The 25,800-nt window shown below is 46.5% G+C and overlaps 1 protein-coding gene across 1 annotated transcript in view; it reads right to left on the bottom strand.

The window, feature by feature from the left end:
• Positions 1 to 25,130, bottom strand: part of CHST8 (carbohydrate sulfotransferase 8) — a 177,159-nt gene extending 152,029 nt beyond the window's left edge. The window contains exon 1 of the mRNA XM_072980460.2: positions 25,000 to 25,130. The gene's annotated coding sequence lies outside the window, so the exon portion shown is untranslated. The remainder of the gene's footprint in view (positions 1 to 24,999) is intronic.
• Between the last annotated feature and the right edge of the window lie 670 nt (positions 25,131 to 25,800).

Here is a 25,800-nt window from a genome sequence, read left to right as displayed (position 1 = left end):
TGTTGTGTGCTTAATGATTTCATTTTGGAGGAAAGCACACAGAAATGTAAAGAGCGCAGAAGAAGCTGGAGGAATAATTTAGACCCAATTCCTCATTTTGCAAACAAAACACTGATTGTAAGAATTGGTCCTGAGGGGTTGGGACAGTCCACCACCACCACCACCACCAATTTCACAAGGTAGGAAGAATGCACTCTGAACTGTAGTTACAAGAGGAGGAAAGCATGGACATCAACTGACTTCAGCTCCCAAACTGGGCAAATTACAAATTAAAGCATGGAATACAAAGCATCCATGGGATGGAATTTGTGGATGGATTAGCAGGTTGGAAATCCAATTTCTGAAGTCCCTCTTCCATGCTTTTGTCAGAGTCTGAACCCTCTAGATTTTGGCAAATACAGTGAGTTTGGCACAAAAATCAACTAAAAGGAACAGAAATATATTGGAAAGTTATCTGTCCATGGGCTCTGTAGAGGACGGCTCCCAAAAACCTATCATCCCCTAATGCTTTGCAGTTCCCAAGTTGCTAAGAAAGCTCCTATTTGAGATGGTTTCTAGTGATGACTCTGATTTTCAAGCCGTGCCAAGTTTTACAGGAGCTCTCCCGGGTGCTGAACCTATTTGAGGTGCTGTTTTTCACTGCCTTGGGTAGTTCCTATAAGTGGAATATCCACTTTTTTTGGAGGATAAAAGTGTTGTCTAATTTGACCATAAAATGCTTTCGTGTGTAGTCTGTTCCTTAAATCCAACTGCCACCCATGTTAGCCTGCAAACATCCCCTGCAACACCATGTGTGTGTGTGTGTGTGTGTGTGAGAGAGAGAGAGAGAGTGAGAGCTGATGGTAAAGGCAGGTCAGAGAGAATTTTCATATGCTGGGTGCGTTTGAGAAAAAGGAGGCAGCAAAGCCAGGAAATAAAGCACTTACATCATACATACACACACATTGAAATTGCAATACTTGAAGAAGACAAAGATAAGTGAATTCATGTAACTTGGCAGGGGATCAAAAGGAAGATCATCATGATCTATAAATAGCTTGAAGTTAGCAGGATAAACAAGGGAAGGGAATGATTCACAGACCAGAAATTGGGAACAGGAATCTGAAGCGAAAAGCGGCCCAGGTTCAGGTGAGCAGGTGGGAAATGTTTGACACAGAGTTGTGGTCCAGTGCATTTGAGTCACCCGGAAAAACGACATGTTTTGTGCATCACATTGTAATGTTAATTACACTAATTCCTCACATTATAGTGCTAGTAAAATGCACCGTTGTCATTGCAGTTAATTTTTATATAATTTGTTTTATATAAATGTGGGTGTGTTTTTTCATTTATGTTGTATACTGCCCAGAGTACCAATCTAATATATGAGCAGTAAATAAATAAATAAATAAATAAATAAATAAATAAATAAATAAATAAATAAATAAATAAATAAATAAATAAATAAATAAATAAAGAGTCATTACTTTTATCCTCCCACCGATGCTGTGAAATGCTAAAATGCTAAGTCATAATAACTTGCTAAATGTATTGCGAACTCAGGCTTTTCATACCTCCATCCAGCACTCTTCGATATACTCTGCTACAGTGGCTCTCAGCCAAGGGCTATAAGAACAAAATACATTGTATATGAATAGTTTCCAAGTCTCTTAATTGCAGTTCTCCCAAGGAAAATGATTTGAACTGTCATCTGGAAGGGACGACCTCTCCTCCATTTGCAAAGGTCCATCCAGTAAAATTCATAAATTGTGCCATGTATATATATTCTGTTCTTCAGAAACCCTTCCCAGGTGTAAAATAAGAAGTGACCCTAATTGTTGTCATTATAGCCAATGGAGAGGGAGAAGCAGTACAGAAGAGAGACTGCTGGGCCAGCACATCTGGATTAATGAAATCCACTTCCTTGCTTTTCTAAGCAATAATCAATCTAACATAAACACAAACAGTGAAGAGTGATTGTGAGACACATCCACCCTGCCTCTCTGGAGTGGATGCTTTCCCCTCCTGCCAGGCTGTTTCAATATCCACAATAGGTGCTTTCAGCTTCCAGACAAGAATCAAGTAGGATCGAGTTAGTGTTTCCATTTGTCTGGAGCAGAAGCTACGAAGGCTGGCAGGAGCTTCAAATGGTTCTGTGAATCACGTGACCCAACATCATTGCCCAATGTTGAGTGCAGATTGTTCAATGAGGATGTAGGTATTTCAATTACAGGAACTGTCCAAGGTGCTGGAAAACAACACCTCAAATTGGTTCAGCACCCTGGAGAGCTCCTGTAAAACTTGGCATGGTTTGAAAACCAGAGTCATCGCTAGAAGCCATCCTGAATGGGAGCTTTCTAAGCTTCATGGGAACTGCAAAGCATTAGCGGAAGGTAGGTTTTTGCTTCTACAGAGCCTAATGAACAGAGAAACTGCCACCTCCTAATTCTTTGCAATTCCCAGGAGCTTAGAAAGCTCCACCCACATTCTTCTTCATGCTTTAACAGCTTTCCCTGCAGACAACATCTTGGCAAAGAGGATCTTGAAACTTCACTAAGAATCTGGATTTTTCTTTTTTTGGCTAAAGCTACTAGAATTCTATTTGGGGTAATTCCTGCTGCTTTATGGTAATGGCGGTGGGGAAATTTTTTTTTGAAAATCTCACCCTTCAATTTGAATGTCATCTATTTTCCCATTACGATTCTGGACACCAATATGATGTAATTGGTGGAAACACTACATTATCGAACAAAAGATCTTTTTAAAATAGATACCCAGTGTGGTGTAAATGGTACAGTGACGGATTAGACCTCAAGAGACCTGGATTCAAGTCCCTATTTATTCATGGTAACTCATGGGTGGTGGAATTGGTAAAACCTCTCCTTAAATATCTCACTTACTATCATTATACATCAGTTCTGACTTGACAGCATACAACACACATAGGTGTAAGAGTTAAATTTTTTAAAAAGCTTTGGAGATTACCAGGGCAGGTGCAAGCAGAGCCACCTTGGAGGAGAACTAATTAACATCCCTGGGCATAGATGTGTGTTGATGAGGGACACTGCCTAGCAACATGGTGGAGCCCAGACATTTTCCCTCTGTAAAGATCCTCATGTGTAAACAGAAGAGGAGTCTGTTCCGTTCAGTGGTCTGTGTTGCTCCTTCTCCTTCTGGCTTTTATGACTTCATAGACACCCCAAGTTTCTTTAATGACACCTCCAGTTATAAAGAGCAAAAACCAGCATCACCAAGTAAGGGAATGGGCAAGGGCATCAGAGGGCATAGAGAAAGGAAGGCAAAATTCACACCTCAGCCTAAAAGCATGAGGACGACATGGTAAATGTCATGGTAAATGTTGCTTTGTTGTTTACTCGTTAAGTCATGTCCGACTCTTCATGACCCCCATGGACTAGAGCATGCTAGGCCCTCCTGTCCTCCACTGCTTCCCAGAGTTTCGTCAAATTCATGTTGGTCACTTCGATGACACTGTCCATCCATCTCGCCCTCTGTCATCCCCTTCTCCTCTTGCCTTCACACTTTCCCGAAAGCAGGGTCTTTTCCAGGGAGTCATCTCTTCTCATGAGATGGCCAAAGTCTTGGAGCCTCAGCTTCAGGATCTGTCCTTCTAGTGAGCACTCAGGGTTGATTTCCTTCAGAATTGATGTTTGTTCTCCTTGCAGTCCAGGGGACTCTCAAGAGTCTCCTCCAGCACCACAATTCAAAAGCATCCATTTTCTGACAGTCAGCCTTCTTTATGGTCCAGCTCTCACTTCCATACATCACTACTGGAAAAACCATAGCTTTGACTTTGTGGGCCTTTGTCAGCAAGGTGATGTCTCTGCTTTTTAAGATGCTATCTAGATTTGTCACTGTGACAAATGCCTTCATTTAAAACTGAGGAATGAAATAAAATAAAAGGCATGTAATGATGGGTGCAAGTTATAGGAAGCCATATTTAGGTTGAATATCAGGGAAAATGTCTTGTCTGTTAGAGCTGTTAGAGTAGTACAACCATGGGACCCATGGCCTCAGGAGGAAGTGGTGAGAGCGCCAACGCTGGAGGCCTTCAAGAGCAAACTGGACCACCCTCTGCCAGATAGACTTTGAATAGGATTCCTGCCTGGAGCAGGGGATCGGATTCAATGGCCCTTTCGGCCCCTCTCAACTCCATGATTCTAGGATTCTATGACATGGTACAGGTGCATATGCAGCGTTTAGGGGTACAGATCACGAGGAGTACAGGTGCATGCCCAGCTAAAGAAGAGGAAGTGCCCCTTTTTGCAGATATCAGATGGGTGCAAAATCAGGGCAGGGGCAGGTAGTATAGAGAGACCTCTCTCTTTATCGATTTGTGTATTGTGAGGAAAGGGTGTTCTGTGTTCTGTGTGTGCTACTGCAGCCAATGCACCTCTGTAGGAGAAGGAGGTCAAGAAGGCAGCACCCCATCATTAAAGGAAATTCAATCATTGTCTGCATAAAACATCCGGATTTTTGCACCCATAAAACCAAGCAGCAGGAGCAACAAAAGGCACCTGTCTTTCCTTGCGGTGTCCCAAACATAATAGGAAAATGTTGCTCAATCTTGGATTCTAGAGTCTATTTGGATACAAATTCTCTCCTGCTTCCCCCCCCCCGGTCAAATGGGAGGGGGTTCCAGCCAGATTTGCTGGGGAATCCCTTGGCCTGCCAGGCACAGGAAATATGTGGCACCCTGCCTGGCATCTCAACAGTAAATAACAATCCACTTGGCATTTGGTAAGGTGCCCAGGAAGGAATAAGGCGGTGGCCTTGAGCACACAGGAGGAGAACTTGTGGGCCCAGGGCCAAACACGAGTCCTTCCACTGACCTGCCTAGGGTCTCTCCCTTCTCTCTCAGTCCCATGACATCAGCAGCAACGGCAGTAAGAAGGGTCTGATCCACAAGGCAGTGAAAGCCATCAAATCCGTGATTCTATTCACAGCAGCCCCGGAGTATGCTCCATCGAACACCACCGAGATGCGCCAGGAAATGGACAAGACGTTCTGCTCACTCATGCTTGCAGTTCTCGGCCTTCATGGTAGAGAAAGGGTCACTTCTGGACACTGCTGAGTCTGGCTTTTACAAGTAACAGATGAAGCGGGCTCCAGATTTCCTACAGCACTCGGGGGAAATGTTTTCTTTTCCAAAAAAAGAGAGAGAAAAGGAATACAGCAGAATTGATCCACTTGCAAACCTTGTTTGTTCCTTTCCAGCAAATTTAGCCTCACCAGTCGTTGGCCAGTGGCAACGGTCACCCCATCGTAGGCGAGCAAATAGGGACTTGATCTCATTTAAATGCTGTTTTCCAGAAGCCCTCCATAATTCAAAGTTAGGTTGTAAATTTTCGTCACTTAACCGCCATGCTTCGTTATTTTATTACCCGGCATTAGATGTGTGGCAGCAGGGTGGTGGGGGAGGGGTGGACTGGAAGTGAAAAATGGATTATGTCCCAGCCTCGTACTCCATTACAGGAGCCAGAACTGTTTACTTTTAATTGGGGGGGGGGTTATCATCTTATTAGTTGTATGTTGCACCATCTAGACGGATTCTGTGCGGAGAACGTCTCCCAGTAAGGCAAACAAGAACAGTGCCTGGACTTGAGAAGCCCCAACAAAATTAAGGTGTGAAGGTTACCACTAGAACTAAGAAGGAGATCTATAAATTTGAAGGGGCTGGATGGCAGCCAAGCCCTGGAGATGCCACATTTAGCATATTCCTGGAACGTCAGGGTGGAACCTTAACACACTTTGGGGACGGGATGTTAAGGGAGTGCGTTTTGATTAAGAGATCACATGTCCTTTCCTTTGCTGGACCGGAGACGCACCAGTGCTGGAAAAGAGAGCCGGGCTGCTCCTTTGAGGAGGCCGTGTCTTCCGAGGGGGTGACAGGAAGGGGAAGGGGAATCTTACCAAATAATGACAAAAAGAGGGACGTGCAAGCGTGCATTCATGAAATAGAGTCTGCGGGATGCTGTGAATGCTAAAAAGCTCCTTTATAAACACTGGTTAATAACAACAATACTAATAAAGATCATGCTGTTTAAAAGCATGATTCTCTCCCCCTTCCTCCTATTTTTCAGTGCTCTCTCACACTGGGGTCTAAAACTCCAAGAAAAGCCACTCAGAGACATTTCTGGCACATGAATGTATGAGGGTTTTGCCATAAGCAAGGGGAGGGTCCTGGATCCTTTTTTTCCCCTCTCATATTGACTGTGCATCTGTTACCAACGAACTGGCAAGGGTCTGTTCTGTTTGTTAATAAATTATCATGTGTCCTTGAACAAGCCTTTTGTGAATTGAAATGGAAACTCGTTTTTCCCACCAGCATCTCTGAATTGTTTCCATAGGCCTTTGGGAACCCCTCAGAGGAGTTTGGGCCAAAGTTATTCTCCATGTGCCTCAGATCATAACAAATCCTGAATTTAAAAAAACGAACCGGTCTGGGGTCCAGTTCGACATGGAAGGGCCAGATTCTCTTCCAGAGTAAAGCAAAGGGATTTTGCAAAGAGATCTGGGCCTGGATCAGAACTTGAATCTGATGGGAGCACAAATTGCATCTGTCTTCCCCCTCCTTCCCTTTCTTTTCTTTTCTTTGAAAAAAAAAAGAGCCCCACATTTTAAAGGCATTTCGGTTTCCCAATGCAAGTTGGGGGTGGGTGGGTTTAAAGATCAATTAGGATCTGGGATGGAAATCCACTCTAGACTGAACTAGGACAGTTTGGGACCCAAATCCTTGACTGAACTTCAAATCAGACCAGGGCACCTGAGCACAGCCCTACGACGCAGGGGAAAAGACTTACATGGCGGGCCTCACTATCAGATTTGGGCTGCACCTGTGACTCAACTTGAACTTGAGTCCCCCCCCCCATGACCCAGACTTGACTCAGGACATGGAATGCACCCACCCCTTTTTTTCTGGGGGGGAAGAGGCTTGCTTTTAGTAAGGGACTCAGACTTGGAACCAAAGACTCGGATGCTGACTTGAGACTCAGACGCAAAGACTTGCGATCCTTCCTGGCCTGAGGTCCTCCTAGCCCTCCCTTCTCTCCTCCGGCCTCTCCCTTCTGCTGCCCCCTTTTGCCCTGGCCCAACAATCTTCATCCAGGGGACCGTCCCACTCCCACTGTCCTCGGGCTCATTCCCCCCCCCTGCCGATTCTGTCGCTCCCTCCCCCACTTCTTGGACGGGTTCTATCTTGTGAAAACCCCACATTGAGCTCCAAAGGAATCTTCCGCTCCTCTCTCTCTCTCTCTCTCTCTTGTAAAGCCAAGTCAGTACTGTGTTTCTGTCTGGAATCCAAGCAGCTGCGTTATGAAAAAGCCTTTTGTTTTCTTCCCCGGCACCTGGCTAAATGAAAACTATAATTACGCTTCTAAATCCCACCGCAAAGAACGGGTTCACAATATCTTTGCATTGGCGTGCCTGGAGGCTGGTGGGTTTTGTTGGCCGGGATCCTACCTTTCCGTTTCTCCCTTTTGTTATGGCAAATTATTATCCTTCCTTAAATTAATTATTCCTTAACTCCCGAGAAATGGCAAGTCCTTTTTCTATTTCTTTTCTTTAAAAAAAAAAATGCACAGCTTTGAGCCAAAGGGAAGGAAGCCAGAAAGGCTTTGTCTTGTATGTGAGGCAAAAACATGACTGCGTATCGTTTGGTAAACCACATCTGTCTACAGCGCTCTTAAATTAACCGACTTCCTGTCAAGTTGCTAAGTAGACGACAGGCAAGAAAACTACTGATTCATGCAGCTCATCTGGAGTGCGAAGGCACCGCCCAGCTTGGAGCAAAGGAAGGCTCTTGTCTCTAATCAATTGCTGATTGGAGATAAGAGAGTTTCTCTGCCCACCGTGGAGAAAAGAAGCTTCTCACAGCTCTGGGTGAAGAAAAGGTTTTCTCTTTTATTAGCTGATGATCAGGACTCAGCCATGCTTTGCAGGCAGGAAACTGAGGCACAAACGGAACTGGGCCAAATCCCAATTTAGAATTGGACCCCGGGACCCCAAAGGCATTCCAGTGTCACAATATACTGTATATGTTTACCTGGGCATAAGTGAAATCCTGTTACTTAGCTTAGTAAGTTGCCCTAGAGTAGGCCCATTGAATCAGTGGAGATCTGGTGAGCCAACTTCTTCATAAGTTTCATTGATTCAAAGGGGTCTGCTCTAATTGCGACTTGCTCTACCATAATAAGATGCAACTAAAATAGGCCCAATATACAGAACAGCTGAGCCACCCAATCACCACTGATTCCATGGGCCTCCTCTAGTGCAATTTATTATGCTAAGCAACAGAACATCAGCCAATGAAGATTTCTTCTGAGTCCTTAAGCAGCCATGGGTTGCAATGCAAATCACACAAATCTCCATCAGTACCACGGAGCATTCAGAGAAACGAAAAACTCAGGAGAGGGCCGAGTTCCAGTCTGAACATGCCGTCTACATGTGCAGACCAAGTCAATGTGTACTGAGGTACATAAAGATCAACCTACATGAATTAGCAGGGTTATTGCTTCTCTGAAAATTAGGCTTGAGTTATACTTTTCAAGCCAAGTGTTGAGAAAGGTGTAAAGCCGTGATCAATTTGGCATACTTAATGGCCCTTCCAGCTATAAACATTGTCAGAAATGTGTCTCGTTAATATCTTTCTGACATGGCTCTGGCGTTGAGGCAGCCATCCGAGGCAGCAAATTATCATTGATCTGAAAAATGGCAGTGAAAGGTTTGTTAAATATGCCAAACATTCAAGACAACCCAGCAGTTTTCTTTCTTTCTTTCTTCTTCTTTTTTTTTAAAAAGAAGCTAAACCAACCTGACAGTGTTTCCTGGGACTGCCCAGAGATCAAATCAACATTGTTAATTTCCCTCTAAGTGTGACAGAAGCAGAACGAGCCATCAATCAGTGATGGGAAGGGAAAGTCAGGTGGGACCCAAGAGTGAGACGCAGCTGCTGGAGAAGTTGTGTGGAAGTTTTGTGGCATCTGGAGTGGAAGAGGGAGACAGAAGGCCAAGCCTTCCAGGGAAAGGTGGGAAACATCCTTCCGTTCAACCCACATTTCAGCCATTGGGTGTTTATTATGCCATTTACTGACTATCCCAGAACTGTAACTTGGGCAAGGCAACTGTGACGCTGACCGAGGTGCTGAAATTGGTAATTGGGGGCAAAAAATGTAGCTGGTGGAAGAACAAAAACCTTCCGGTCGATACTCCAGGGTGATGGACTAGGGTTCGGGGGGGGGGTGAGTTCAAGTCCTAACTCAGTCATAAGCAGGGGAAGGATTTCTATGACATGTCACATTTTTTCCTGCAGCCTACATCTGAACCCATAAGCAAGTTCAACCATGTTTATTAGTAAGCTGGCCTTTCTCACCAGATTATTCACAAGTATATTCAACCCCACCCATAAGCTCAAACATAGGTTGCGGACCACAATCACATGTCATAGAAATGCTCACTCAGCCTTGCCGATCTGAAATCTGCTCTCTTGAAAACCTCTTGAGAGGGCAAGTAACTTTCTGATTCCTTCTGAAGCCCTCTCTAGGCACCCTCAACGATGGTGGCTGTGCGTGCGTTTTGTTCAACCAAAAGCAGCATGTGTTCCTGCTTGCCTGATGACTAACCCTCAACACCTCTCTTATTCCACTCAATTAGAACTGTGGTAATCGTGTGGTGGTGGTGGCTTCATCCCCGAACGCCTGTTCAGCAGGAGGTGTGAAATTCTTTGCTTTGGCCATGACTAAGCCATGAAATCTGCCATCTTGTGCCTTGTTTTGCACGACACCCACTTGGAACAGCTTGTTGCCAACGGAACAAGGCAAAAAGGCATGAGGATCAGCAGTGGGGCGGGGGAGAGGAATCTTTGTGTCTTGCCTCAGAGAGGAGGCACCTCCCTGAACATTTTGTCTTCACACCCACCCACCCTTTGCACCAGACATCTCTCTGTTCCTCACCCATGTCACCTCTGCACTTATGAACCACGCTGTCCCATTCTCCAACAACAAACTTAAACAGAAACCCTGTTAAAAACTCCCATTTCCATCTGTATCTTTGGATTAAAAGATGCCTATTAAAATGGGAAGTTTTAATAGATTTTGTTTTTGTTTTTTTAAATAAATAGCTGGCTAGATAGCTCAGCAAGTTGGGTATTTGACTGTGGATCCAGATGTTTGGAGTTTAATTTTCTACCGTGCCTCCCAGAACAGCCAGCCCTGGTGGCCTTGGGCAAACTTCACAGTCCCAGGAGAAGGGAATGCTAAACCACTCCCATGTATTCTCTACTTGGAAAACCCTGGGTAGGGTCACTAAAGCTCACAAATGACTTGACAGCATGTAATTATTATTATTACATTTAAAAAAAACATTTTTTTCTTTGGGGGAAAAATGCATTTCTCAACATGTTTTCTCACAAAATATGCCTTTTCAAAATGAGTTGTATACTTCTTCTAGAATCAGGAGCTGTCTTGGATTAGGAACTACAACAGTCCCTGGATTCAGGAGCTGTTTGTGGGAGGTGGGAAATTGGCCTGTTTGTATCAGAATTCACAAAGAATGAAGTCCATGACAAACTGTAAATGAATGGGATCCTCAAAATCATCCAATGTTCATCAGGTCCTACTTGTAGGGTCCCATTTAATAGAGGGGGAAACAAGTGAGGGAGGAGAGGGGAAAGGAGGAAGAATAGGAATAGTTATGGGATGTAAAGATACCTAGGCAGACAAGGTAGGGAAGCGGTGAAAGGGCAGAGACGCACAAGGTAGATGCTACTAGAAAGAGAAAATGGAAAGAGTCCATTGGGCCTACAAACGGCTCCTTGTCCCCACAGTTGCAGAAGAGTGGAACCCCAGAAAACTGGGATTGGCAGAATGGCAGAGCTGGAAAGGACCCAATGGATCATCGAGTCCCTTGCTGAGGAGGCCCCGAAGGGGAATCGAACTCCCAACCTCTGGCTTCGTGGCCAGATGCCTTAAACCAGTGGTCCCCAACCTTGGGCCTCCAGATGTTCTTGGACTGCAACTCCCAGAAGCCTTCACCACCACCTCTGCTGGCCAGGATTTCTGGGAGTTGAAGTCCAAAAACATCTGGAGGCCCAAGGTTGGGGACCACTGCCTTAAACCACTGAGCTATTTGGCAGTTCAGATAAACACAAGGGAAGAAGAGATGAACTGTTTCGTTCTGCTGATCCTCAACCTGCCACCTCATATAACGTTTTCTCAGCCTTGATGACCAGAAAGAGGTCCATCGTGCCAAGAAGGTGAGAGAAGAGTGCTTTCCGAAGCAAAGCGGGCTGCTTATATATCACGCCACAGCGCTTCAAGCACTCTCTGGGTGCTTTACAAGTTAATTATGCAGGCTACACATTCCCCACCCACCCCCTGTTGACTGGGTACTCATTTTATTGACCTCAGAAGGATGGAAGGCTGAGTCAACCTTGAGCCGGCCACCCAGGATTGAACCCTGGGTCGTGAGCACAGTTTTGGAGCAGTACAGCAGTTTAACCACTGCTCTATGAGCCTCTTCCCCCCCCAAACAGGTTATTCTTTTTTTGGGGGGGGACCTCTGCCCCCATTTCCTTCCATGGGAGGTCCACCCCTCCATGCCTTCCCCTGGGAGCTAAAATATATATCTCTACAATCGTGCATGCCTGCACCTGGAAACTGACCCCCCCCCTCAAGCTCACTCGCTCGCTCCTTCATGCTGTTCAGTTCTTTCTGCCATCTGATTATATTTACCAGATTTTAATTGGGATGTGGCTGTTCTTGTGATTACTGTTTTCACTGCAGTATTGCCATGCGTAATTTAAAGAGTTTTAGCTCATTGCCTCGCGCATGTATCATCATTGTAACCACTGTATTCGCCTTTTTCTTCTCTTCAATCACTCTTTTCAAAGGACATGGGATAAATTGGCTCGAAGCAGGTTTTTAAGTGAATAAAACAGATTTTTTTAAAAATAAAAATATCTATAGCTTTTGAGTACCTAATCTGGCCTGAATTGGCATTAAGATTTTCTTTGTACGTAAACAGATGGATAACATGAAGAATCACATGATTCTTCTTCTTGGGTTATTCCAGATGATTATGCCCTCTGACCATCTAGTGAGAAAGCTAGTTTTTTTTTTTAATTGCAAAATATACAGTACTTTATATCCAGATAAGATGGACAGAATTGCCTGGAAGTACATCTGCAGAAGTTTGGCCAGCCCTGGAATGAAGCCTGCTATGAAGAAACAAGATAGAGAAATTCTGGCCCAGGCTATTTGGGGTGGTGGGGTCTCCTCACTCCTTCGTCTTGGTTGACCCCCAGAAAAAAAAATTGTCTTCGTTTTCTTTGCATTTCTTTCTCCCCCACAGTTAATTTAATCTTGACATTTCTGAAGTCTGGAAGACACACAAGATGCAGTTTGCGTTTCAGCTTGGCTGTGGATGGTTGGGTGAATCCTGGGCTGTAATTACACTCGGTGACGATCTTAAAGAGAACATTCCCAGGGGAGGCAAAACGGCCCTTTGGATCTTCCTGTCAGGCCCTTTTAAAGGTCTTTGGGGCTCAGACGCCTGACAGCATTTTGTGAACATGGTTGAGAACGCATACACAAGAGCACCTTTCTCCTCCACAATGATTTTTTTTCTTTGTTCCTTGCCAAAAAAAATGCACATCTGTCTGTTTCCTCTGTTCTCACTGGCTCTCTCTTTTTGTTTCTCAAAGGCCTTTCCCTTACCTTTGTTGACACCATCACACAGTGAAAATGAATTGGTTCCACTGCCTACATATCATTGTGATGTTGTACCGTTCATTGTGTGACCCCTGACTGGGTGGGATTACCTAAAGAGGCTAATCTGGAGAGAAGAAAGAAGCTGTAGGCAGAGGGGAAACGCCATAAAAGGAGCAGCAGCAACATTGGAGAAATCGTGGGTCTTAAGAGGGTTGAAGAGACAGCCAGTGAATAGTTATTACAGGAATCCTAGAATAATGAAGTTGGAATGGGCCCTCGAAGGCCATCCAGTCCAACCCCCCTGCTCAAGGCAGGAATTCAGACCAAAGGATATCTATCAGGTGGTTGTCTAAATTTCTCTTGAATGCACCCCTCCAGTGTTGGAGTGCTCACCACCCTGTGCGTTTGTTGGTTCCATTGTTGTACTACTCTAACAGTAAACACAGTTTCCCTGACATTCCGTTGGAATCTGTCTTCCTGGAGCTTTTTTATTACATGTTTGGGATGGTTGAGAACAGATCCTGCTCCTCCTCTGTATGAACATCTTTCACATCTTTGAAGACTGTTCAGCGTTTTTTTTCCAATGCTAAACATGTCCAGTTCTTTCCATTTTTCCTCACAGGTTTTGGTTTCCAGTCCCCTGATCATCCTTACTGCCCTCCACTAAACTTGCACCAGTTTGCCAGCATCCTTATGAAAGTACAGTGTTCAGAATCAGACATGGTACTTCAAGAGGAGACCTAACTAGTACCAAACAGAGGGGAAACGAGTACTCAATGAGATTTGGAGACTATACTTCTGTTAATGTAGCCTAAAATAGCATTTGCTCTCTCTTTTTTTTTAGCAGCTACATCACACTGTTGGCATGGCTTTAAAAATCTTGTAAATAAATAAATAAAGGTAAACAATTCCAAGATCCTTCTCAGTATAACTGAGCCAAATATTTCTCATTTTGTAACTGTGAGTTTGTTTGTTTTTTCCCCCAAAGTGTAGAATTTAGCACTTATCCCTGTTAAATTTCATTCTCTTGTTTTCACCCCTAGGGCTTGAGCCTGTCAAGAATATTTTGAACGTTGGTTCTGGCTTCCAAGATATTAGTTATTCTATCAGTTGCCATCGAGTCCAGGAGAGCTAATCCTTTAGTCTAGTCACTTCCTCCATTTTTGTTATATCCGTTGTTTACCAAATAGAAATTTCTACCTCAACAACATTGCTATTTTTTTTTAAATCCCAGGATGAAAACCTGAGCGCATTCAATGCTGATGCACATTCTGCAAATTAATTGGCGGGCCTGATCAACTTACCACACACACTGAGACCGCCCCATGCCACCCTCTCCCCAGAAAGCACTAAACTGAGGCCAGATAATTCAACACTCTTTTCTCACCAGATAGCTGCAAATGTTGTTGTTTTTTTAAACAGAGCCATCTCATTTGTGATCAGCGAAAACATAAACAGCAGGTAAGCCCATCGATTCAGAGCATTAATTGTGAGACGCAATGCCCTAGAGTTAGGCTTTGCCTTCCTAGGCAAGAGAAACCCACGTTAATGCTGTGGAGCTGATTGGCTTTAACGATGTTGAATGTAGTCGGTGGAGCAGCCTGCTTCGGTTCTTTAAAGGATCTGCATAACATTTTCACCAATACCATGCACTCACTAGGTGACGTCCTGACTCTGTGGCTGATATTAGGAACAATAGTGTGTCTGCATCAAGCACCGTGGCCGCACATCTCGGTCTCCTCTTCCCAGAATAGAGGCCCTCCGAGTGAGAGCACACTGAGCTTCCAATTTCATCGTTGCTTTGAAACACACCTACTGGCCCATGAGGCATCTGCTGTCTCCAGTGATGGATAAAGCAGCAATGGAGGGAATAGATTTAACGACCAAAGCCGAACCTTCTTCGCTCTTCCATCAGAAAATGGGACCTTTTGTCTTAGCAGGAAAGGAAGTGAGCCAGGCAATGAGGAAAGTGCAATGGGCAGTCAAGGCTTTGCATTCAAAACAGATGGCCCCGCTGCATGACCCACTTCATATACGGGCATGGCAGGCATGTGAACAATAGTAACAGTGGGAGGAAAACAGGGTGGTTTCTCCCAGGCTTCCTCTGGTCCTCCTAAGGATGTAAAATGCATGTTCCTAGTTGGAAGGGAACAGAAGACATAGACAACCCCCCAGAGATGTTGTTGCCCTGTAGGGTGGGTGCCACACATTTTAGATCCATGGAGGACTTGGAACAGTGTCTCGGGTGGCCTTCTCAGCCACACATTTATGTTAGCAGTTTGTGGGGAGAAGCTGTTTTTCACATCCTGTATGGCATTTTTGTCTACCTGTGGTCCCAAACAGGGACGCAGAACCTTTATCATTGGTGCAGACGGATGGATGGACGGGTGGTGGCAACATCAGGGGTGGCAATGATGATAACAATGAGGACAATGAGGAATGAAAAGGAAAAGGAGGGAAAATATTCAGGAATAACATTCTAGATTGGGTACTGCCTTGATTGGATCAACAATATATATATATATAGGCAAACGCGGCAACCTTTCAACTATTTGAAAAGTCTTTGTCAGCCGTGGGTGGTATGAAATTTGGAGATGGGGAGTGAGGGGGGGTGTTCCTATCCACAACTTTTGTATCGTTTGAAGAGTTCAGTGAAATCTGAAACTTTGCTGTGTTTGTGTGTCAAGTGTTACGTGCCAACAAGCCAGAACCACATTATAGTGACCCTAATAGGTGTTTCAAGTTAAGTGAGATATTTGAAGAATGGTTTTTACCATCTCCACACACACACTCCAGTTGAGTTTCAATGGCCAAGTAGGGTTTCAAAACTATGTTTCCTGAGTCCATCACTCTACCCACTACACCATACTGGTTATCATGGTTTCAATGACCCAACCAAAACATTTGTTTCCAGTCCTGGATCCCGGAGCTACTTTTCTATAGGTGTTGAAGAGTGAGATCCTTCCAGGAATATTGTAACAAACAAGTTTTCAGTGTCCTTCCTGAAAGGCAGCAATGATGTAGGAGATTTTGTTTAAAGTGTTTCCCCCAGCTATAAGATTCTCTTCTCCAGATAATTTTTTTCTCTTGCCCTTCTAAAATTTTTTGCTGTTTTTTTCAAGGTCAGGGAGGGAACTCACTTGCACCTGACAGGACCTTTACACCCTCCCTAACCCCCTTGCAAAAAATAAAAAGCAATAGCAAAATCAGAATTCACCATTTCCCTTTACTGCTCTGGTGATGTATAAATAAATCATACCCACAAGCTGATTGATGTCCCCCTGTAAATAATTAAGCTCTGACCTTATGTTACAGAGCCATCTAAATTTTTCAGAGCCAGGAACTAACCGGCACTAAATTTGCACATGGCGGGAGGATGAGACAAAGCAGGGGTGCCAATATTCATTTATACGTTTGTTGTAATAAGTTTGATTTTGCCGAACAGATTGGCTTACTATTGATTACACATCGCTTCTGAGAGTGTCCTGGAAGGTTAATTGTTCCATTCATTCCCTCACCTCCCGCTTTCTTGAAATGGCTCCATTAAAGCTTGTGTTTGGTTTCTGGGAATTGAACTTCCAGTGTATTCCACTCTGAATAATTCTATAATTTCTTTTACAACCACACTTTGCACTGCGGGGAAGGCCCAGTCCTTAACGCTCTCCGCGGCAGTGACATTTCTCCCTTCCTGGTCTAGGTAGCAGGTGTCAGCCTCTCTTTAATCTGAAGACCCATGAATTCAAAAAGAGCTTATTCTCTGACACAGAGGGAGCTTTTCAAGGCCTCCTCCTGGAATAAAGACCAAATCCCACAGACATGCACGGAATTGATGAGAAGGTCGTCGTCGGACAAAATGAGATCTTTTCATCAAACAGCGGCATCCCCGATAAATAAGGAGGATTTCGCCAGGACTGTTCTAATTTGGGAGAGCTTTACTGAGGTCACTGGTTCCCCAGCTGCATGCTCGGGGGAACAAGCAAACTGCAAGTGTGCCGTGAGAAAGAAAGCGACGGAAGAATTCAAATGCTCCGTGAGCCCAATGGAGATCAGAATGCAGAAAGGGAGTGCTTTTGCTGTCACTTTGTGGGAGTCGCTGTTCTGGCACGAAGCAAAACAGAGACAATAATTCAGCATGGACGCACACTGGATTCCCCTTCTCTCCCACTTGAAATCCTGGGCACTTCTTTTTGTGCGTCTTTTGACTGATCTAATAAAGGTATGATCTCCAGAGGGGTTCTCGATTTTGTGCCGACACGCTGTTCCTGGATTCATTTACTGCAATCCCTTGTCTTTCCCACATTTTCTATGGGGACTGACTAATTCTGCATTTTGTGACTGGGTTATTTGGACACTTTCCGTGGTCAAGCTGAGCAAGCCAAAGATGGTCGCCACTGAATCACTGCATAAGGGGTTGATTCAGGCAGCAAGTGATTAAAACAATAATTAAAAAAAAGGTAAAACACAACTGAAACAACATTTGTTGACTCCAACAATCAAATAGCCCTTCCTGTTTATATTTCTATATACAACAAATATATTTATGTTTGGGAAGGGGCTAATTGTTCAGGTCTTTTCGATTGGATGGCAAAAGGAAGACCCAGTGGGGAAGATCCCCCCCCCCGTCTTCCTCCACCCTGATGCCCTCAGGATGGTTAGGCCACTGTTTGGAGAGTGTGGCCATGCTAGTTGACAATACGGGTGTTGAAGTCCAACACCTGTCTACGTTGCCAGGACAGAGCATGCTAACAAATACAGCATTAGCACACTCTATGTATAGTATATATCTATTTTTCAGCGGATTATTTTATAGAGGTTACAGCAGAAGTACATTAATACAAACACAGCCTGTCTTTTAATGCAGTTTTTCAACACATCCTCCCACGCAATCCACCAAAAGCAACGCAGAATAAAGAATGGTTTTGCAGAAAGTACGAGAAGCGTTCTACAGCTGCCTTGTGACATTCCATGGCACTTCCCCAACCTGCGGGCCTCGTTTCCCTCAAATAAATACCAGCAAGCACATTGATGGCATAATTTCAAATCTAAACCAGATTGCGAACGGTTTATACAGAAGGAACAACATCCATTCAATTCACTTAGCAGTTTACTGCTTGACAGCCTGTGTCTTTTCCAAAGGCAAGTACAGAGTATGTTTATTCACCATGGGGCGTGCACAGGGGTGGACCTGTTGACCTCAAGAATCTCTGCTCGGATCAAATAGTCCACTTTCACATCTACTTCATGGAAGCACAGTCCCACTCCATCAGACAATCACAGAAAAAGATAAAGGACTAACAGTGTTACAACTTGCAAGTGGAACCAAACTATGTTGACAAAAGCCCCAAAGAGCAGGGAGGACCAGCTTGAGAAACGATGACATGGACCATCTGCCAGCCGTCTCCTGGATAACGCTGACAAGCAACAGGCGACCCTGTGGCTTCAAGCAGGCCCTCTTTGGGCTGAAACTGGGGGATTCATACGTGCAATCCAACACTAAGTCATCTGCACGAGACACCATGAGAAAATAATTAAAAAGCAAAGCCTGCAATGCAATTGTTCAGGACTTGACTCCTAATTTTTATAACCCCATGCACCAGCAATGCTGAGAAATAAGATTAATCACCACCCAACATCAACTCCTCCACCATGATGAAGTTTAAAGAATATGGAGGCAAGATCAGGTAATCTTCCTCCTCAAGACTAATTTCAGCAACCGGAATTGTTCCCGAAATCTTCGGTGCCAGTCTAGAACAGCGGCCGGTCACTGTTCATTTGCTTTCTGGAATTCAGACATCACTGATCCTGCAAATGTGTCACTTCACCCATACATTTTTAGAGCTCAACTCCTAATGTTTAGAGTTGACCCTTGGATCTGCACCCCCAGGCATCTTCATTGCTGAAAAATGTGAACTGTATATATTATAATATATAACGATAATAAACAATGAAGAGCAGAATGATACTATTCTTCTTTTAATGCCAAATGTTATCCTTAATGTCAATAATTACATGCCAGAGATTTATCTCACCCCCTGTTAACATAAACAGATGAGATTCTGAGCTCAGTAGCAATTCCTCAAATGTATTCGGTTCTTTCTACTAATGCTACCACCTCTGATTTATTATTGAAGTGTAAATTAACATTGTAAAACAAAAAAACCATCCTGGGAGAATTTTGGAACAAAAGCTGTCTCAGACATTGCCTGAAGGCTTTCTGTTGGCAAACGTCACTCCTTGCAAGAAGCAGGGGGTTGTGAGCATCCGAGATTTCCACCTGTAGTCTGCACAACCTGTTGAACTAAGCGTTGGATGCACAGGTACCTTGCAAGAGAAGAAATCAGCGACTGGTTCCAGAGAAAGGAGGATCTGGCTGCTCACAGATTACGTCACAGTGATGCTGCTCTGGATCCAGGGGTGTAACGCGGCCATGGTCTGCAGGGCCCAAACGCCTGGACTTTCAGAGTAACGGGGAGTAAGACTTCATCTACTGCTGCTACTACACAGAGACACACAACCCTTTCCTGTTCCCTCTGAGCTGAGCCGCAACCCTCAGGAATAACTAGCATATGGTCGTGAACAGCCTGTAATGCAAGTATGAGGGGGAGGCCTCGGGGGTCCCCACCAGACCCTCTGCCCTGGCCCTGGCCCTCCCAGTGAACCTCAGGGAGGCTCTGCAGACAGAGCTGCCTGAGGGGGTGGAAAAGGAGGCTGAGGCTTCAAGGTAGAAGGGAGAAAGTAGAGGCGGAGGGGCACACTTGAGGGTGGGGGTCATAGGCCGGGCCACCTTGGTGAGACCCCAGCTTATAAGAGGAAGAAGAGGCCAGCATGGGCTGAGACATGACATCCTTGACAGGCACTGAGGGGGAAAGAGAGGGCCGAGGCCACAGAGGATCAGGCCACTCTCTGAGTCCTCAGGGAGGACCGCCCATTGGTGACCCAGAACCCCTGAACGGGGGAATGGGTCCAGTTCCTGCCAACTAAGGGGCATGCCACCCTTCAGCCCTCCAAAGAGGATGACTACGCTGGGCTTCCCAGCTGCGATCCAACTAGGATAAGGTGCTGGCAGAGGCAGCCCCAGAAGGAGTGCCTACAGCAGAGCCGTTGGGAGCAGGATCAGCGAAGAAGGCTCATGGGCCCCTCCCAGCCTGGCACTGCCAGCCCTCCTGGTTGGAGTCAGTCCAGAAAGCCAGACCCCAGCCACTGACTGGAGATGGTGCCGGCACGGTGACAGAAACTTGGGCCCAGCTGAGAACCTGAGGTGGCGAGGGGCTAACTAGTGGGCTGAGAGGATGAGGAGAACACAGCAACCAACCACCCTTAGTATCCGATTCTCCAAGCAGGAGTGACAAGATTCTGGATTTCATTGAGACAAGGGTTAAAGGTACCCTCTCCACTTTCCCCAAAACAGGTGGGGGTAGCAGCAATTATAGAAAAATATTTGAGGCTCATTTAGTCTTGGGTGAGCCACCAAGAGGCATTAACTTTGCAAAAGACCTGCTCGCGTTGTTGCTATGGGCTGATAGAACGGCCTGCACCCGAGTTTTCCTTACAAGGGGGCTGAGTATGGAGACTTTAAAGATGGGGCCTTGCACTTCCACATTCACCACTTGGGGTCCAGTGTTATAGATCCACACCTTCTAAAAGGAAAAGAGTGAGGCAAGTGTTGATGGAACAGCTGTCAGAAGGGACTGCTATAAAATGAGAGGAAATGATCCAGGTGCTTGGGGGAACCACAAGACTTGCAGGCGAATTTAGGAAAGAGAGAGAAGGGGTTTTAAAAAAGAAAAAGAAAGAGAATTAAAATAGGCCAGTGAGGACTAAACATGCACGCAGCAGCCACAGAATACAGATGGAAGGTTGGGAAGGGGTGACGGTTCAGTCTAAGGATAAAAGGAAGAAAATAAAGTCCCTCTGGGAAAGAGCTGTATGAAAAACATGGAACTCTCTCAAAAATACATACATTTCCCACAGCACCTTTGCAAACAGCGGATCAAGGTTTTGGAGCCAGGCCCGTGGAACGCTCTCTCTCTCTCTCTCTCCCTCTCTGTCTCTGGCCTTTCTGATCAGGGCTGATGGGAGTCACAATCCTCTCCATGCCTTTGGAGCGCCTATCCTGTTATCTGCGCCATCAGGTGCAGACAAAAGAGATCCGACGTCCAAAGGGGGCTAATGCACATCTGCACTGGCTTTGACAGAGTGATTGCTCAAAACACAAACGTAAAGCATTTGGAAATGCCACGGAGGTGCTCCGGTGATAAGACAGCCCCCCTCCCTCTCACCCCCAGGGACTCTGACAAAGAACGTCAGCTAGAGGAGAAAGAAGAAGGAGCCCCAAGCTCAAAGTGATGTGGGAATTCCCTTCCTGATCTCAGTGATTTTTTCAGAGGCATTCTGAGCCAAAACAGAAGAACTCCTACCCCACGCCCTGGAAAGCCAAACTTTCCATGCCTTATCCGCCTTAACAATCCAGCTCCTTTACTATCTCCATCTCTTGAAATCACAGGGCAGAAGGTTCATGAAGCCAGTAAGCCCCGATGGGGAGTCTGTCAAAATTTCAAATGGAGCTTTTGCTTAAAAACAGTGCTTTTATGCCACTCACAAAAAAGTAGATCCTTATCTATGAAGACTCGCACTGCAATCCTGTTAATTTTCTCATCCAGATCTACCTTTATTTTGTTGGCGCCTTTGGGATGCTCACCTGAATACCGAAGGATGGAGTGCCTATGACAGGCGAGGTCTTGTAACACCTGCCAGGTATAGTTTGCACCCTTGCCTGGAGCCTGGAAGGCCACAAATACAAATAATTAATAACTGGCACTAATTATTTGTTTTCTAATAACAGAGCTATAACTGTATCCATTACGACTGAAGCTTAATGAGAGAGAACATCACTCTTTTTACAGTACATTTAATGGGAAGACTGTCTCACGATCAATGCTGCCTGACGCTCAGTGATGGGTGCTGAGGTGACTGCAAGGTGCATTTTGTACCATCGCAAGCAAGCTGTAGAATTCCGGATTTAAAAATAATAATAACAACAATGAAAGTTTGAGAAGCATCAAAGATTGCTATTTTAAGTTGTTGTTTTTTTACCATGATCTAATCAAAATCTTAAATGTATTTTTTCTTAAAAAGATTTAGACCACTTACACAGAAACAGATATTTATCTAGTAAGTAGTTACTGTTCAGAAATATCAACTATAAGAGTAACTTATTACTTGTGGAGTTTCCTTCCACAGGACGCTTTCTAGTTACATTTTAAAATGGTTAATGAATCGGATGTTTTGTGGTACTTTGGTCAAGATCAGAGTTGGGTCTCTAAGGTGCCAGAATTACACACACACACGCCCCGAATTCTTCTGTTTCGGTTAGACCTACTGCAACAGACGAACACGGCTGCCACTCAGAAAGATGCTCTTTTGTGGAAGGGACTTTCTAAGTGATGCTCCTAACTCATGTGACTTCACTGGGCATACGAAACAGGCAGCTAAATGTACAATATGAAGAGTGTTCCATCTATATTCACAAGCACTCAGACAGGGTGAAGCAACCTGCTCCAGATGGTAGTGGTGGGTGGGTGGTGGTGGGAAGGGGTGGCAGGATAGATGGAGGCCAGGTCTCCTGTCTGAAGGGCACAGCAAGTACTGCTTCAGGCGGACAATTCTGTTGTGCCAGCCTGTACTGTTGCAGAAAGTCCAGTAAATTAGATTTGATGAGCATTGCAGAATACTCTGCGGGGTTGATTTAATCCAGTTGTGGTTTTTCATTTTCATGCATGAGAACGAGATGAGTAAGGCTTTCCATCCTTGCTGTTATGTGCCATCATGTAGTGAGTCCATGCCAAGTTTTAATCTGAACTTCGCAGGATCTACCCAGGGCTCTGAATCTCTTTGGGAGACACCGTTCAGCACCCTGGACAGTTCCTTTAAAATTTGTCTTTAAAATCTCCAGTTGATTCACTGCCTCTGTGAAATTGGAATGCCCAGCTGGTCTCTCCCAGTTTGCCAATGAAAAATTGATTCCTGTTTTAAATGCGCATGTAATAGAGGTTCTTTGAGGTTGGAGAAACTCAAAGAAGTTTGAGTTTCACCAAATAGCCTCTCTAAATTGCCTCCCAAACAACACATAAGCTTCCACCCAACCACATCTTTCCACAAGGAGAAATGGAGCAAAATGATGAGGAAAAGTTTAAACAAGCTTTCCTTCCCCAAAATTTCTTTGCTCCAAGATTGATTTGTCTCTAAAAAAATTTTTCTTGAAGAGCAAAATACTTCCAGAATTTGCTTGCATGCATTCATGAGTAGCAAGGAATTGAGTCCCAACCTTTGGACTGGTTTGTGTTAAGCGTTCAAGCTCATCTTGTTTGTTCTCCATTCTCTTGGATCAGAATAGAACAGGGGTGGGTGAAATATACACTTTGGGGCCACAGGAGACCTCACAAGTCATGCTGTTGCTCTCCAAGAGGAGTGGGGGGAAAAGGCAATGGAGAACTGGTTCCACAGACCGCAGCTGCCTGGCTCTACCTACAAGAGACAGCATCACAATGCCATTTTTGCTTTAAGATCCTGTGAAAATGTATTGTACAGATATCACAATGTCAGAGGATCTGTGCCAAGGAAATTATCCTGTGTTTCGTTCACCCTGGGGCTGCCTACTCACCCTCTGCCTCCAGGTGCTTCACTCTCCCTTGACGTTCTGGTATGCTAGGCTTTTTTTTTAAAAAAGTCACCTATCTTCAAAACCCAGATCCATATTGAAATGTTGCACTGATACATACCAGGCATTTAGAAAAAGTGGGCATTGCATTAGGATATTATTAGACAGGGTTAGAGGCTGACAGTGGAGAAACTGAGTGACAGGCATGGGGGGGGGAAGGTAGGGGGGAAGGCTTACTCCATAGTAAATACATAGAGGGGTGGGACATTAAGGATCTAAAGTCACTGTCGACTTTCTAGGGAATTTAACGGCCGTCTATGCTAATTTGTGACACGGAAAACAAACCAGAACCTGGTGGCACCTTTGTAGACCATGTTTTCTTTGGCATAACCACGTGTGGTCTGTAGACCACTTCACCTGCTTGGATAGGAATCTTGTTTATACCTCCTTCTATCAAGAGGACCAACTGGAAGAGAGATGAGTTCGGAGGACCTGGGCTCAAATCTTCTCTTCCCCTCCCACCCCGCCCGCCCGCCTACAAGTCTCAATACTTTGGCCTTGGGCAAGCCAGCCTTGGTCCCTCACCCACCGCATTGGGAGAAGAGTACCGGCCTACCTCAATAAGGGGGGGGGGTCTTCGAAAGATAACCACGCACTATCCCAAACGATTACTGTCTTCCGGCCTTCTTAACTGATCCCTAATCGAAGCCCCGAACTCATCAGCCCACCCTTAACGGAGCAGAAGGAACAGACGGAGAAGGGTGGTCCACGTTTGGGTATAAACCTCTCGGAAAGAACTGTTCTCAGATAAGTGAGGAGGGAGCGATGCTTTGGAGAGGAAATGTTGGTTTTCGGTTTACCTGGGATGGGGAGGAAGGGGCGGTTGCCCAGACGTGGGCATTTCTGCTAAGATCTGTCCCCTTTTGCCTCTCCGCTCACCTTGCCTCTCCCTCTTTGCAAACTTTTCCGGCACACAAGCCCCCTGTCACGTCTGGCTTCTCCAAACACGTGCAAAACCCAGCCCCCCTTTTCTCCTCTCCATCCTCCCCTCTGACAGGAAAAGAAATGCTCTGCACGTGGACAAGGCGCCGACGGAAGGAGCCGAGAGCCAGCCAGCCGTGGGCCCCCGTGGACCACCTGGCTTCGTGGACGGGTCCGCGCGCGATGATGCCCTCGGACGGAAGTTGCGCGCTAGGAGGCCAGGGGTACGGGAGAACTGGAGCCCTCTCCCCCAAAAAGAGGCTCTCACCTCCCCCTCCGCACGCTCGCCTGGAGAAATGACGGCTGAAAGAAGCAACTTCATGGGAAGTGGGAAAGCGAAACTCTGGGCGCCTACAGAGTGCCCGGTGGGTCCCCGCGAAGTCTCCCAAGCCTGAGCCTCTTTGTGCAGCTGAAAAACTGGCTTACTCGCAAGGAAGTCCCCGGGAGTTCCACGGAGGGGGACTCCGCCGGCTGGAACCGCGCACCAGAAGGCAGACCAGGCGGCGCGGAACTTTGCCGACCTCCGCGGGACTTCCTCGAGCGCGGAAGGAAGGGCGCGCAGGGCGGCTGCCAGCCCCGACTGCGCCTCGGAGAACTGCCCGCTCCCGCCTCCGGCCGCCCAGCCCGAAGCCCCGCCGCGCGCGCCGCGCCACTGACCTGGGAAGCGAGGCGCCCTCCCCCTCCCCGAGGCGCAAGCTCCGCGCTCAGCCGCGCAGCCCGCCAAGGGGGACGCTCTCCGGCCGGCCCAAGCGCCGTCTCTGCCGCCGCAGCCGGAGCCGCGGTGCCGGGCTCCGTCGGGGGCCGCGCGGCGATCCCTTCGCCTTGCCAGGCAGGAGACGGGCGAGGTGGGCAACTGCGCGGAAGAGCCGGGCGCGCATGGAGAGCGGCGCGGAGCCGGGCTGGGCTGGGCTGGGCTGGGCTGGGCTGCCCGCCCTCCTCCTCTCCGTCTCCTCCTCCTCCTCCTCCTGCTCCTCCTCGGCTCACGGCAGAAGCCAGGCTCTTCCCCCCCCCGCCCCGCCTGCAGGGCAGAGCCGCGGCCAGGCTCGGCCGCCTCCTCCCCTTCTTGGTTGCCTCCTCCTGCCTCCTCCTCCTCCTCCTCCGCGTCTCCTCCTCCGTCATAGCAACATGGAAGGAAAACTGCCAACTCGCCCCACTCCATCCGCCGGGAAGCGAGGAAACCGAGCGGGAGCCGAAGGGGCGCGGGAGGGGGGGACGGCTCCTCTGGCCGGGCATCTGCCGCTGGCACGGCGGAGGGCCAAGGAGGCGGCTCCGGCAGCCTCTCTCCTGCGGACGCGGGGAACGGCCGGCGGCGGCGGCGGGGGCGTCCCTTGGGATGTCGACGCCCCGCCGTCGCCAAAGGCTTTCGTCCTGGGCATCTGGCCACGCGGAGCAGCAGGAGGGCGTCCAGCCTAGCCCAGCCCAGCCCAGCCCCTGGCACCCCCGCCTCCCAGGCCCCGG

This window comes from Pogona vitticeps, chromosome 10 (assembly GCF_051106095.1).
Source record: "Pogona vitticeps strain Pit_001003342236 chromosome 10, PviZW2.1, whole genome shotgun sequence".
Classification (NCBI taxonomy): domain Eukaryota; kingdom Metazoa; phylum Chordata; class Lepidosauria; order Squamata; family Agamidae; genus Pogona; species Pogona vitticeps.
Note: the sequence above shows the minus strand (reverse complement) of the source record. Positions and strands in the feature narration are given on the sequence as shown.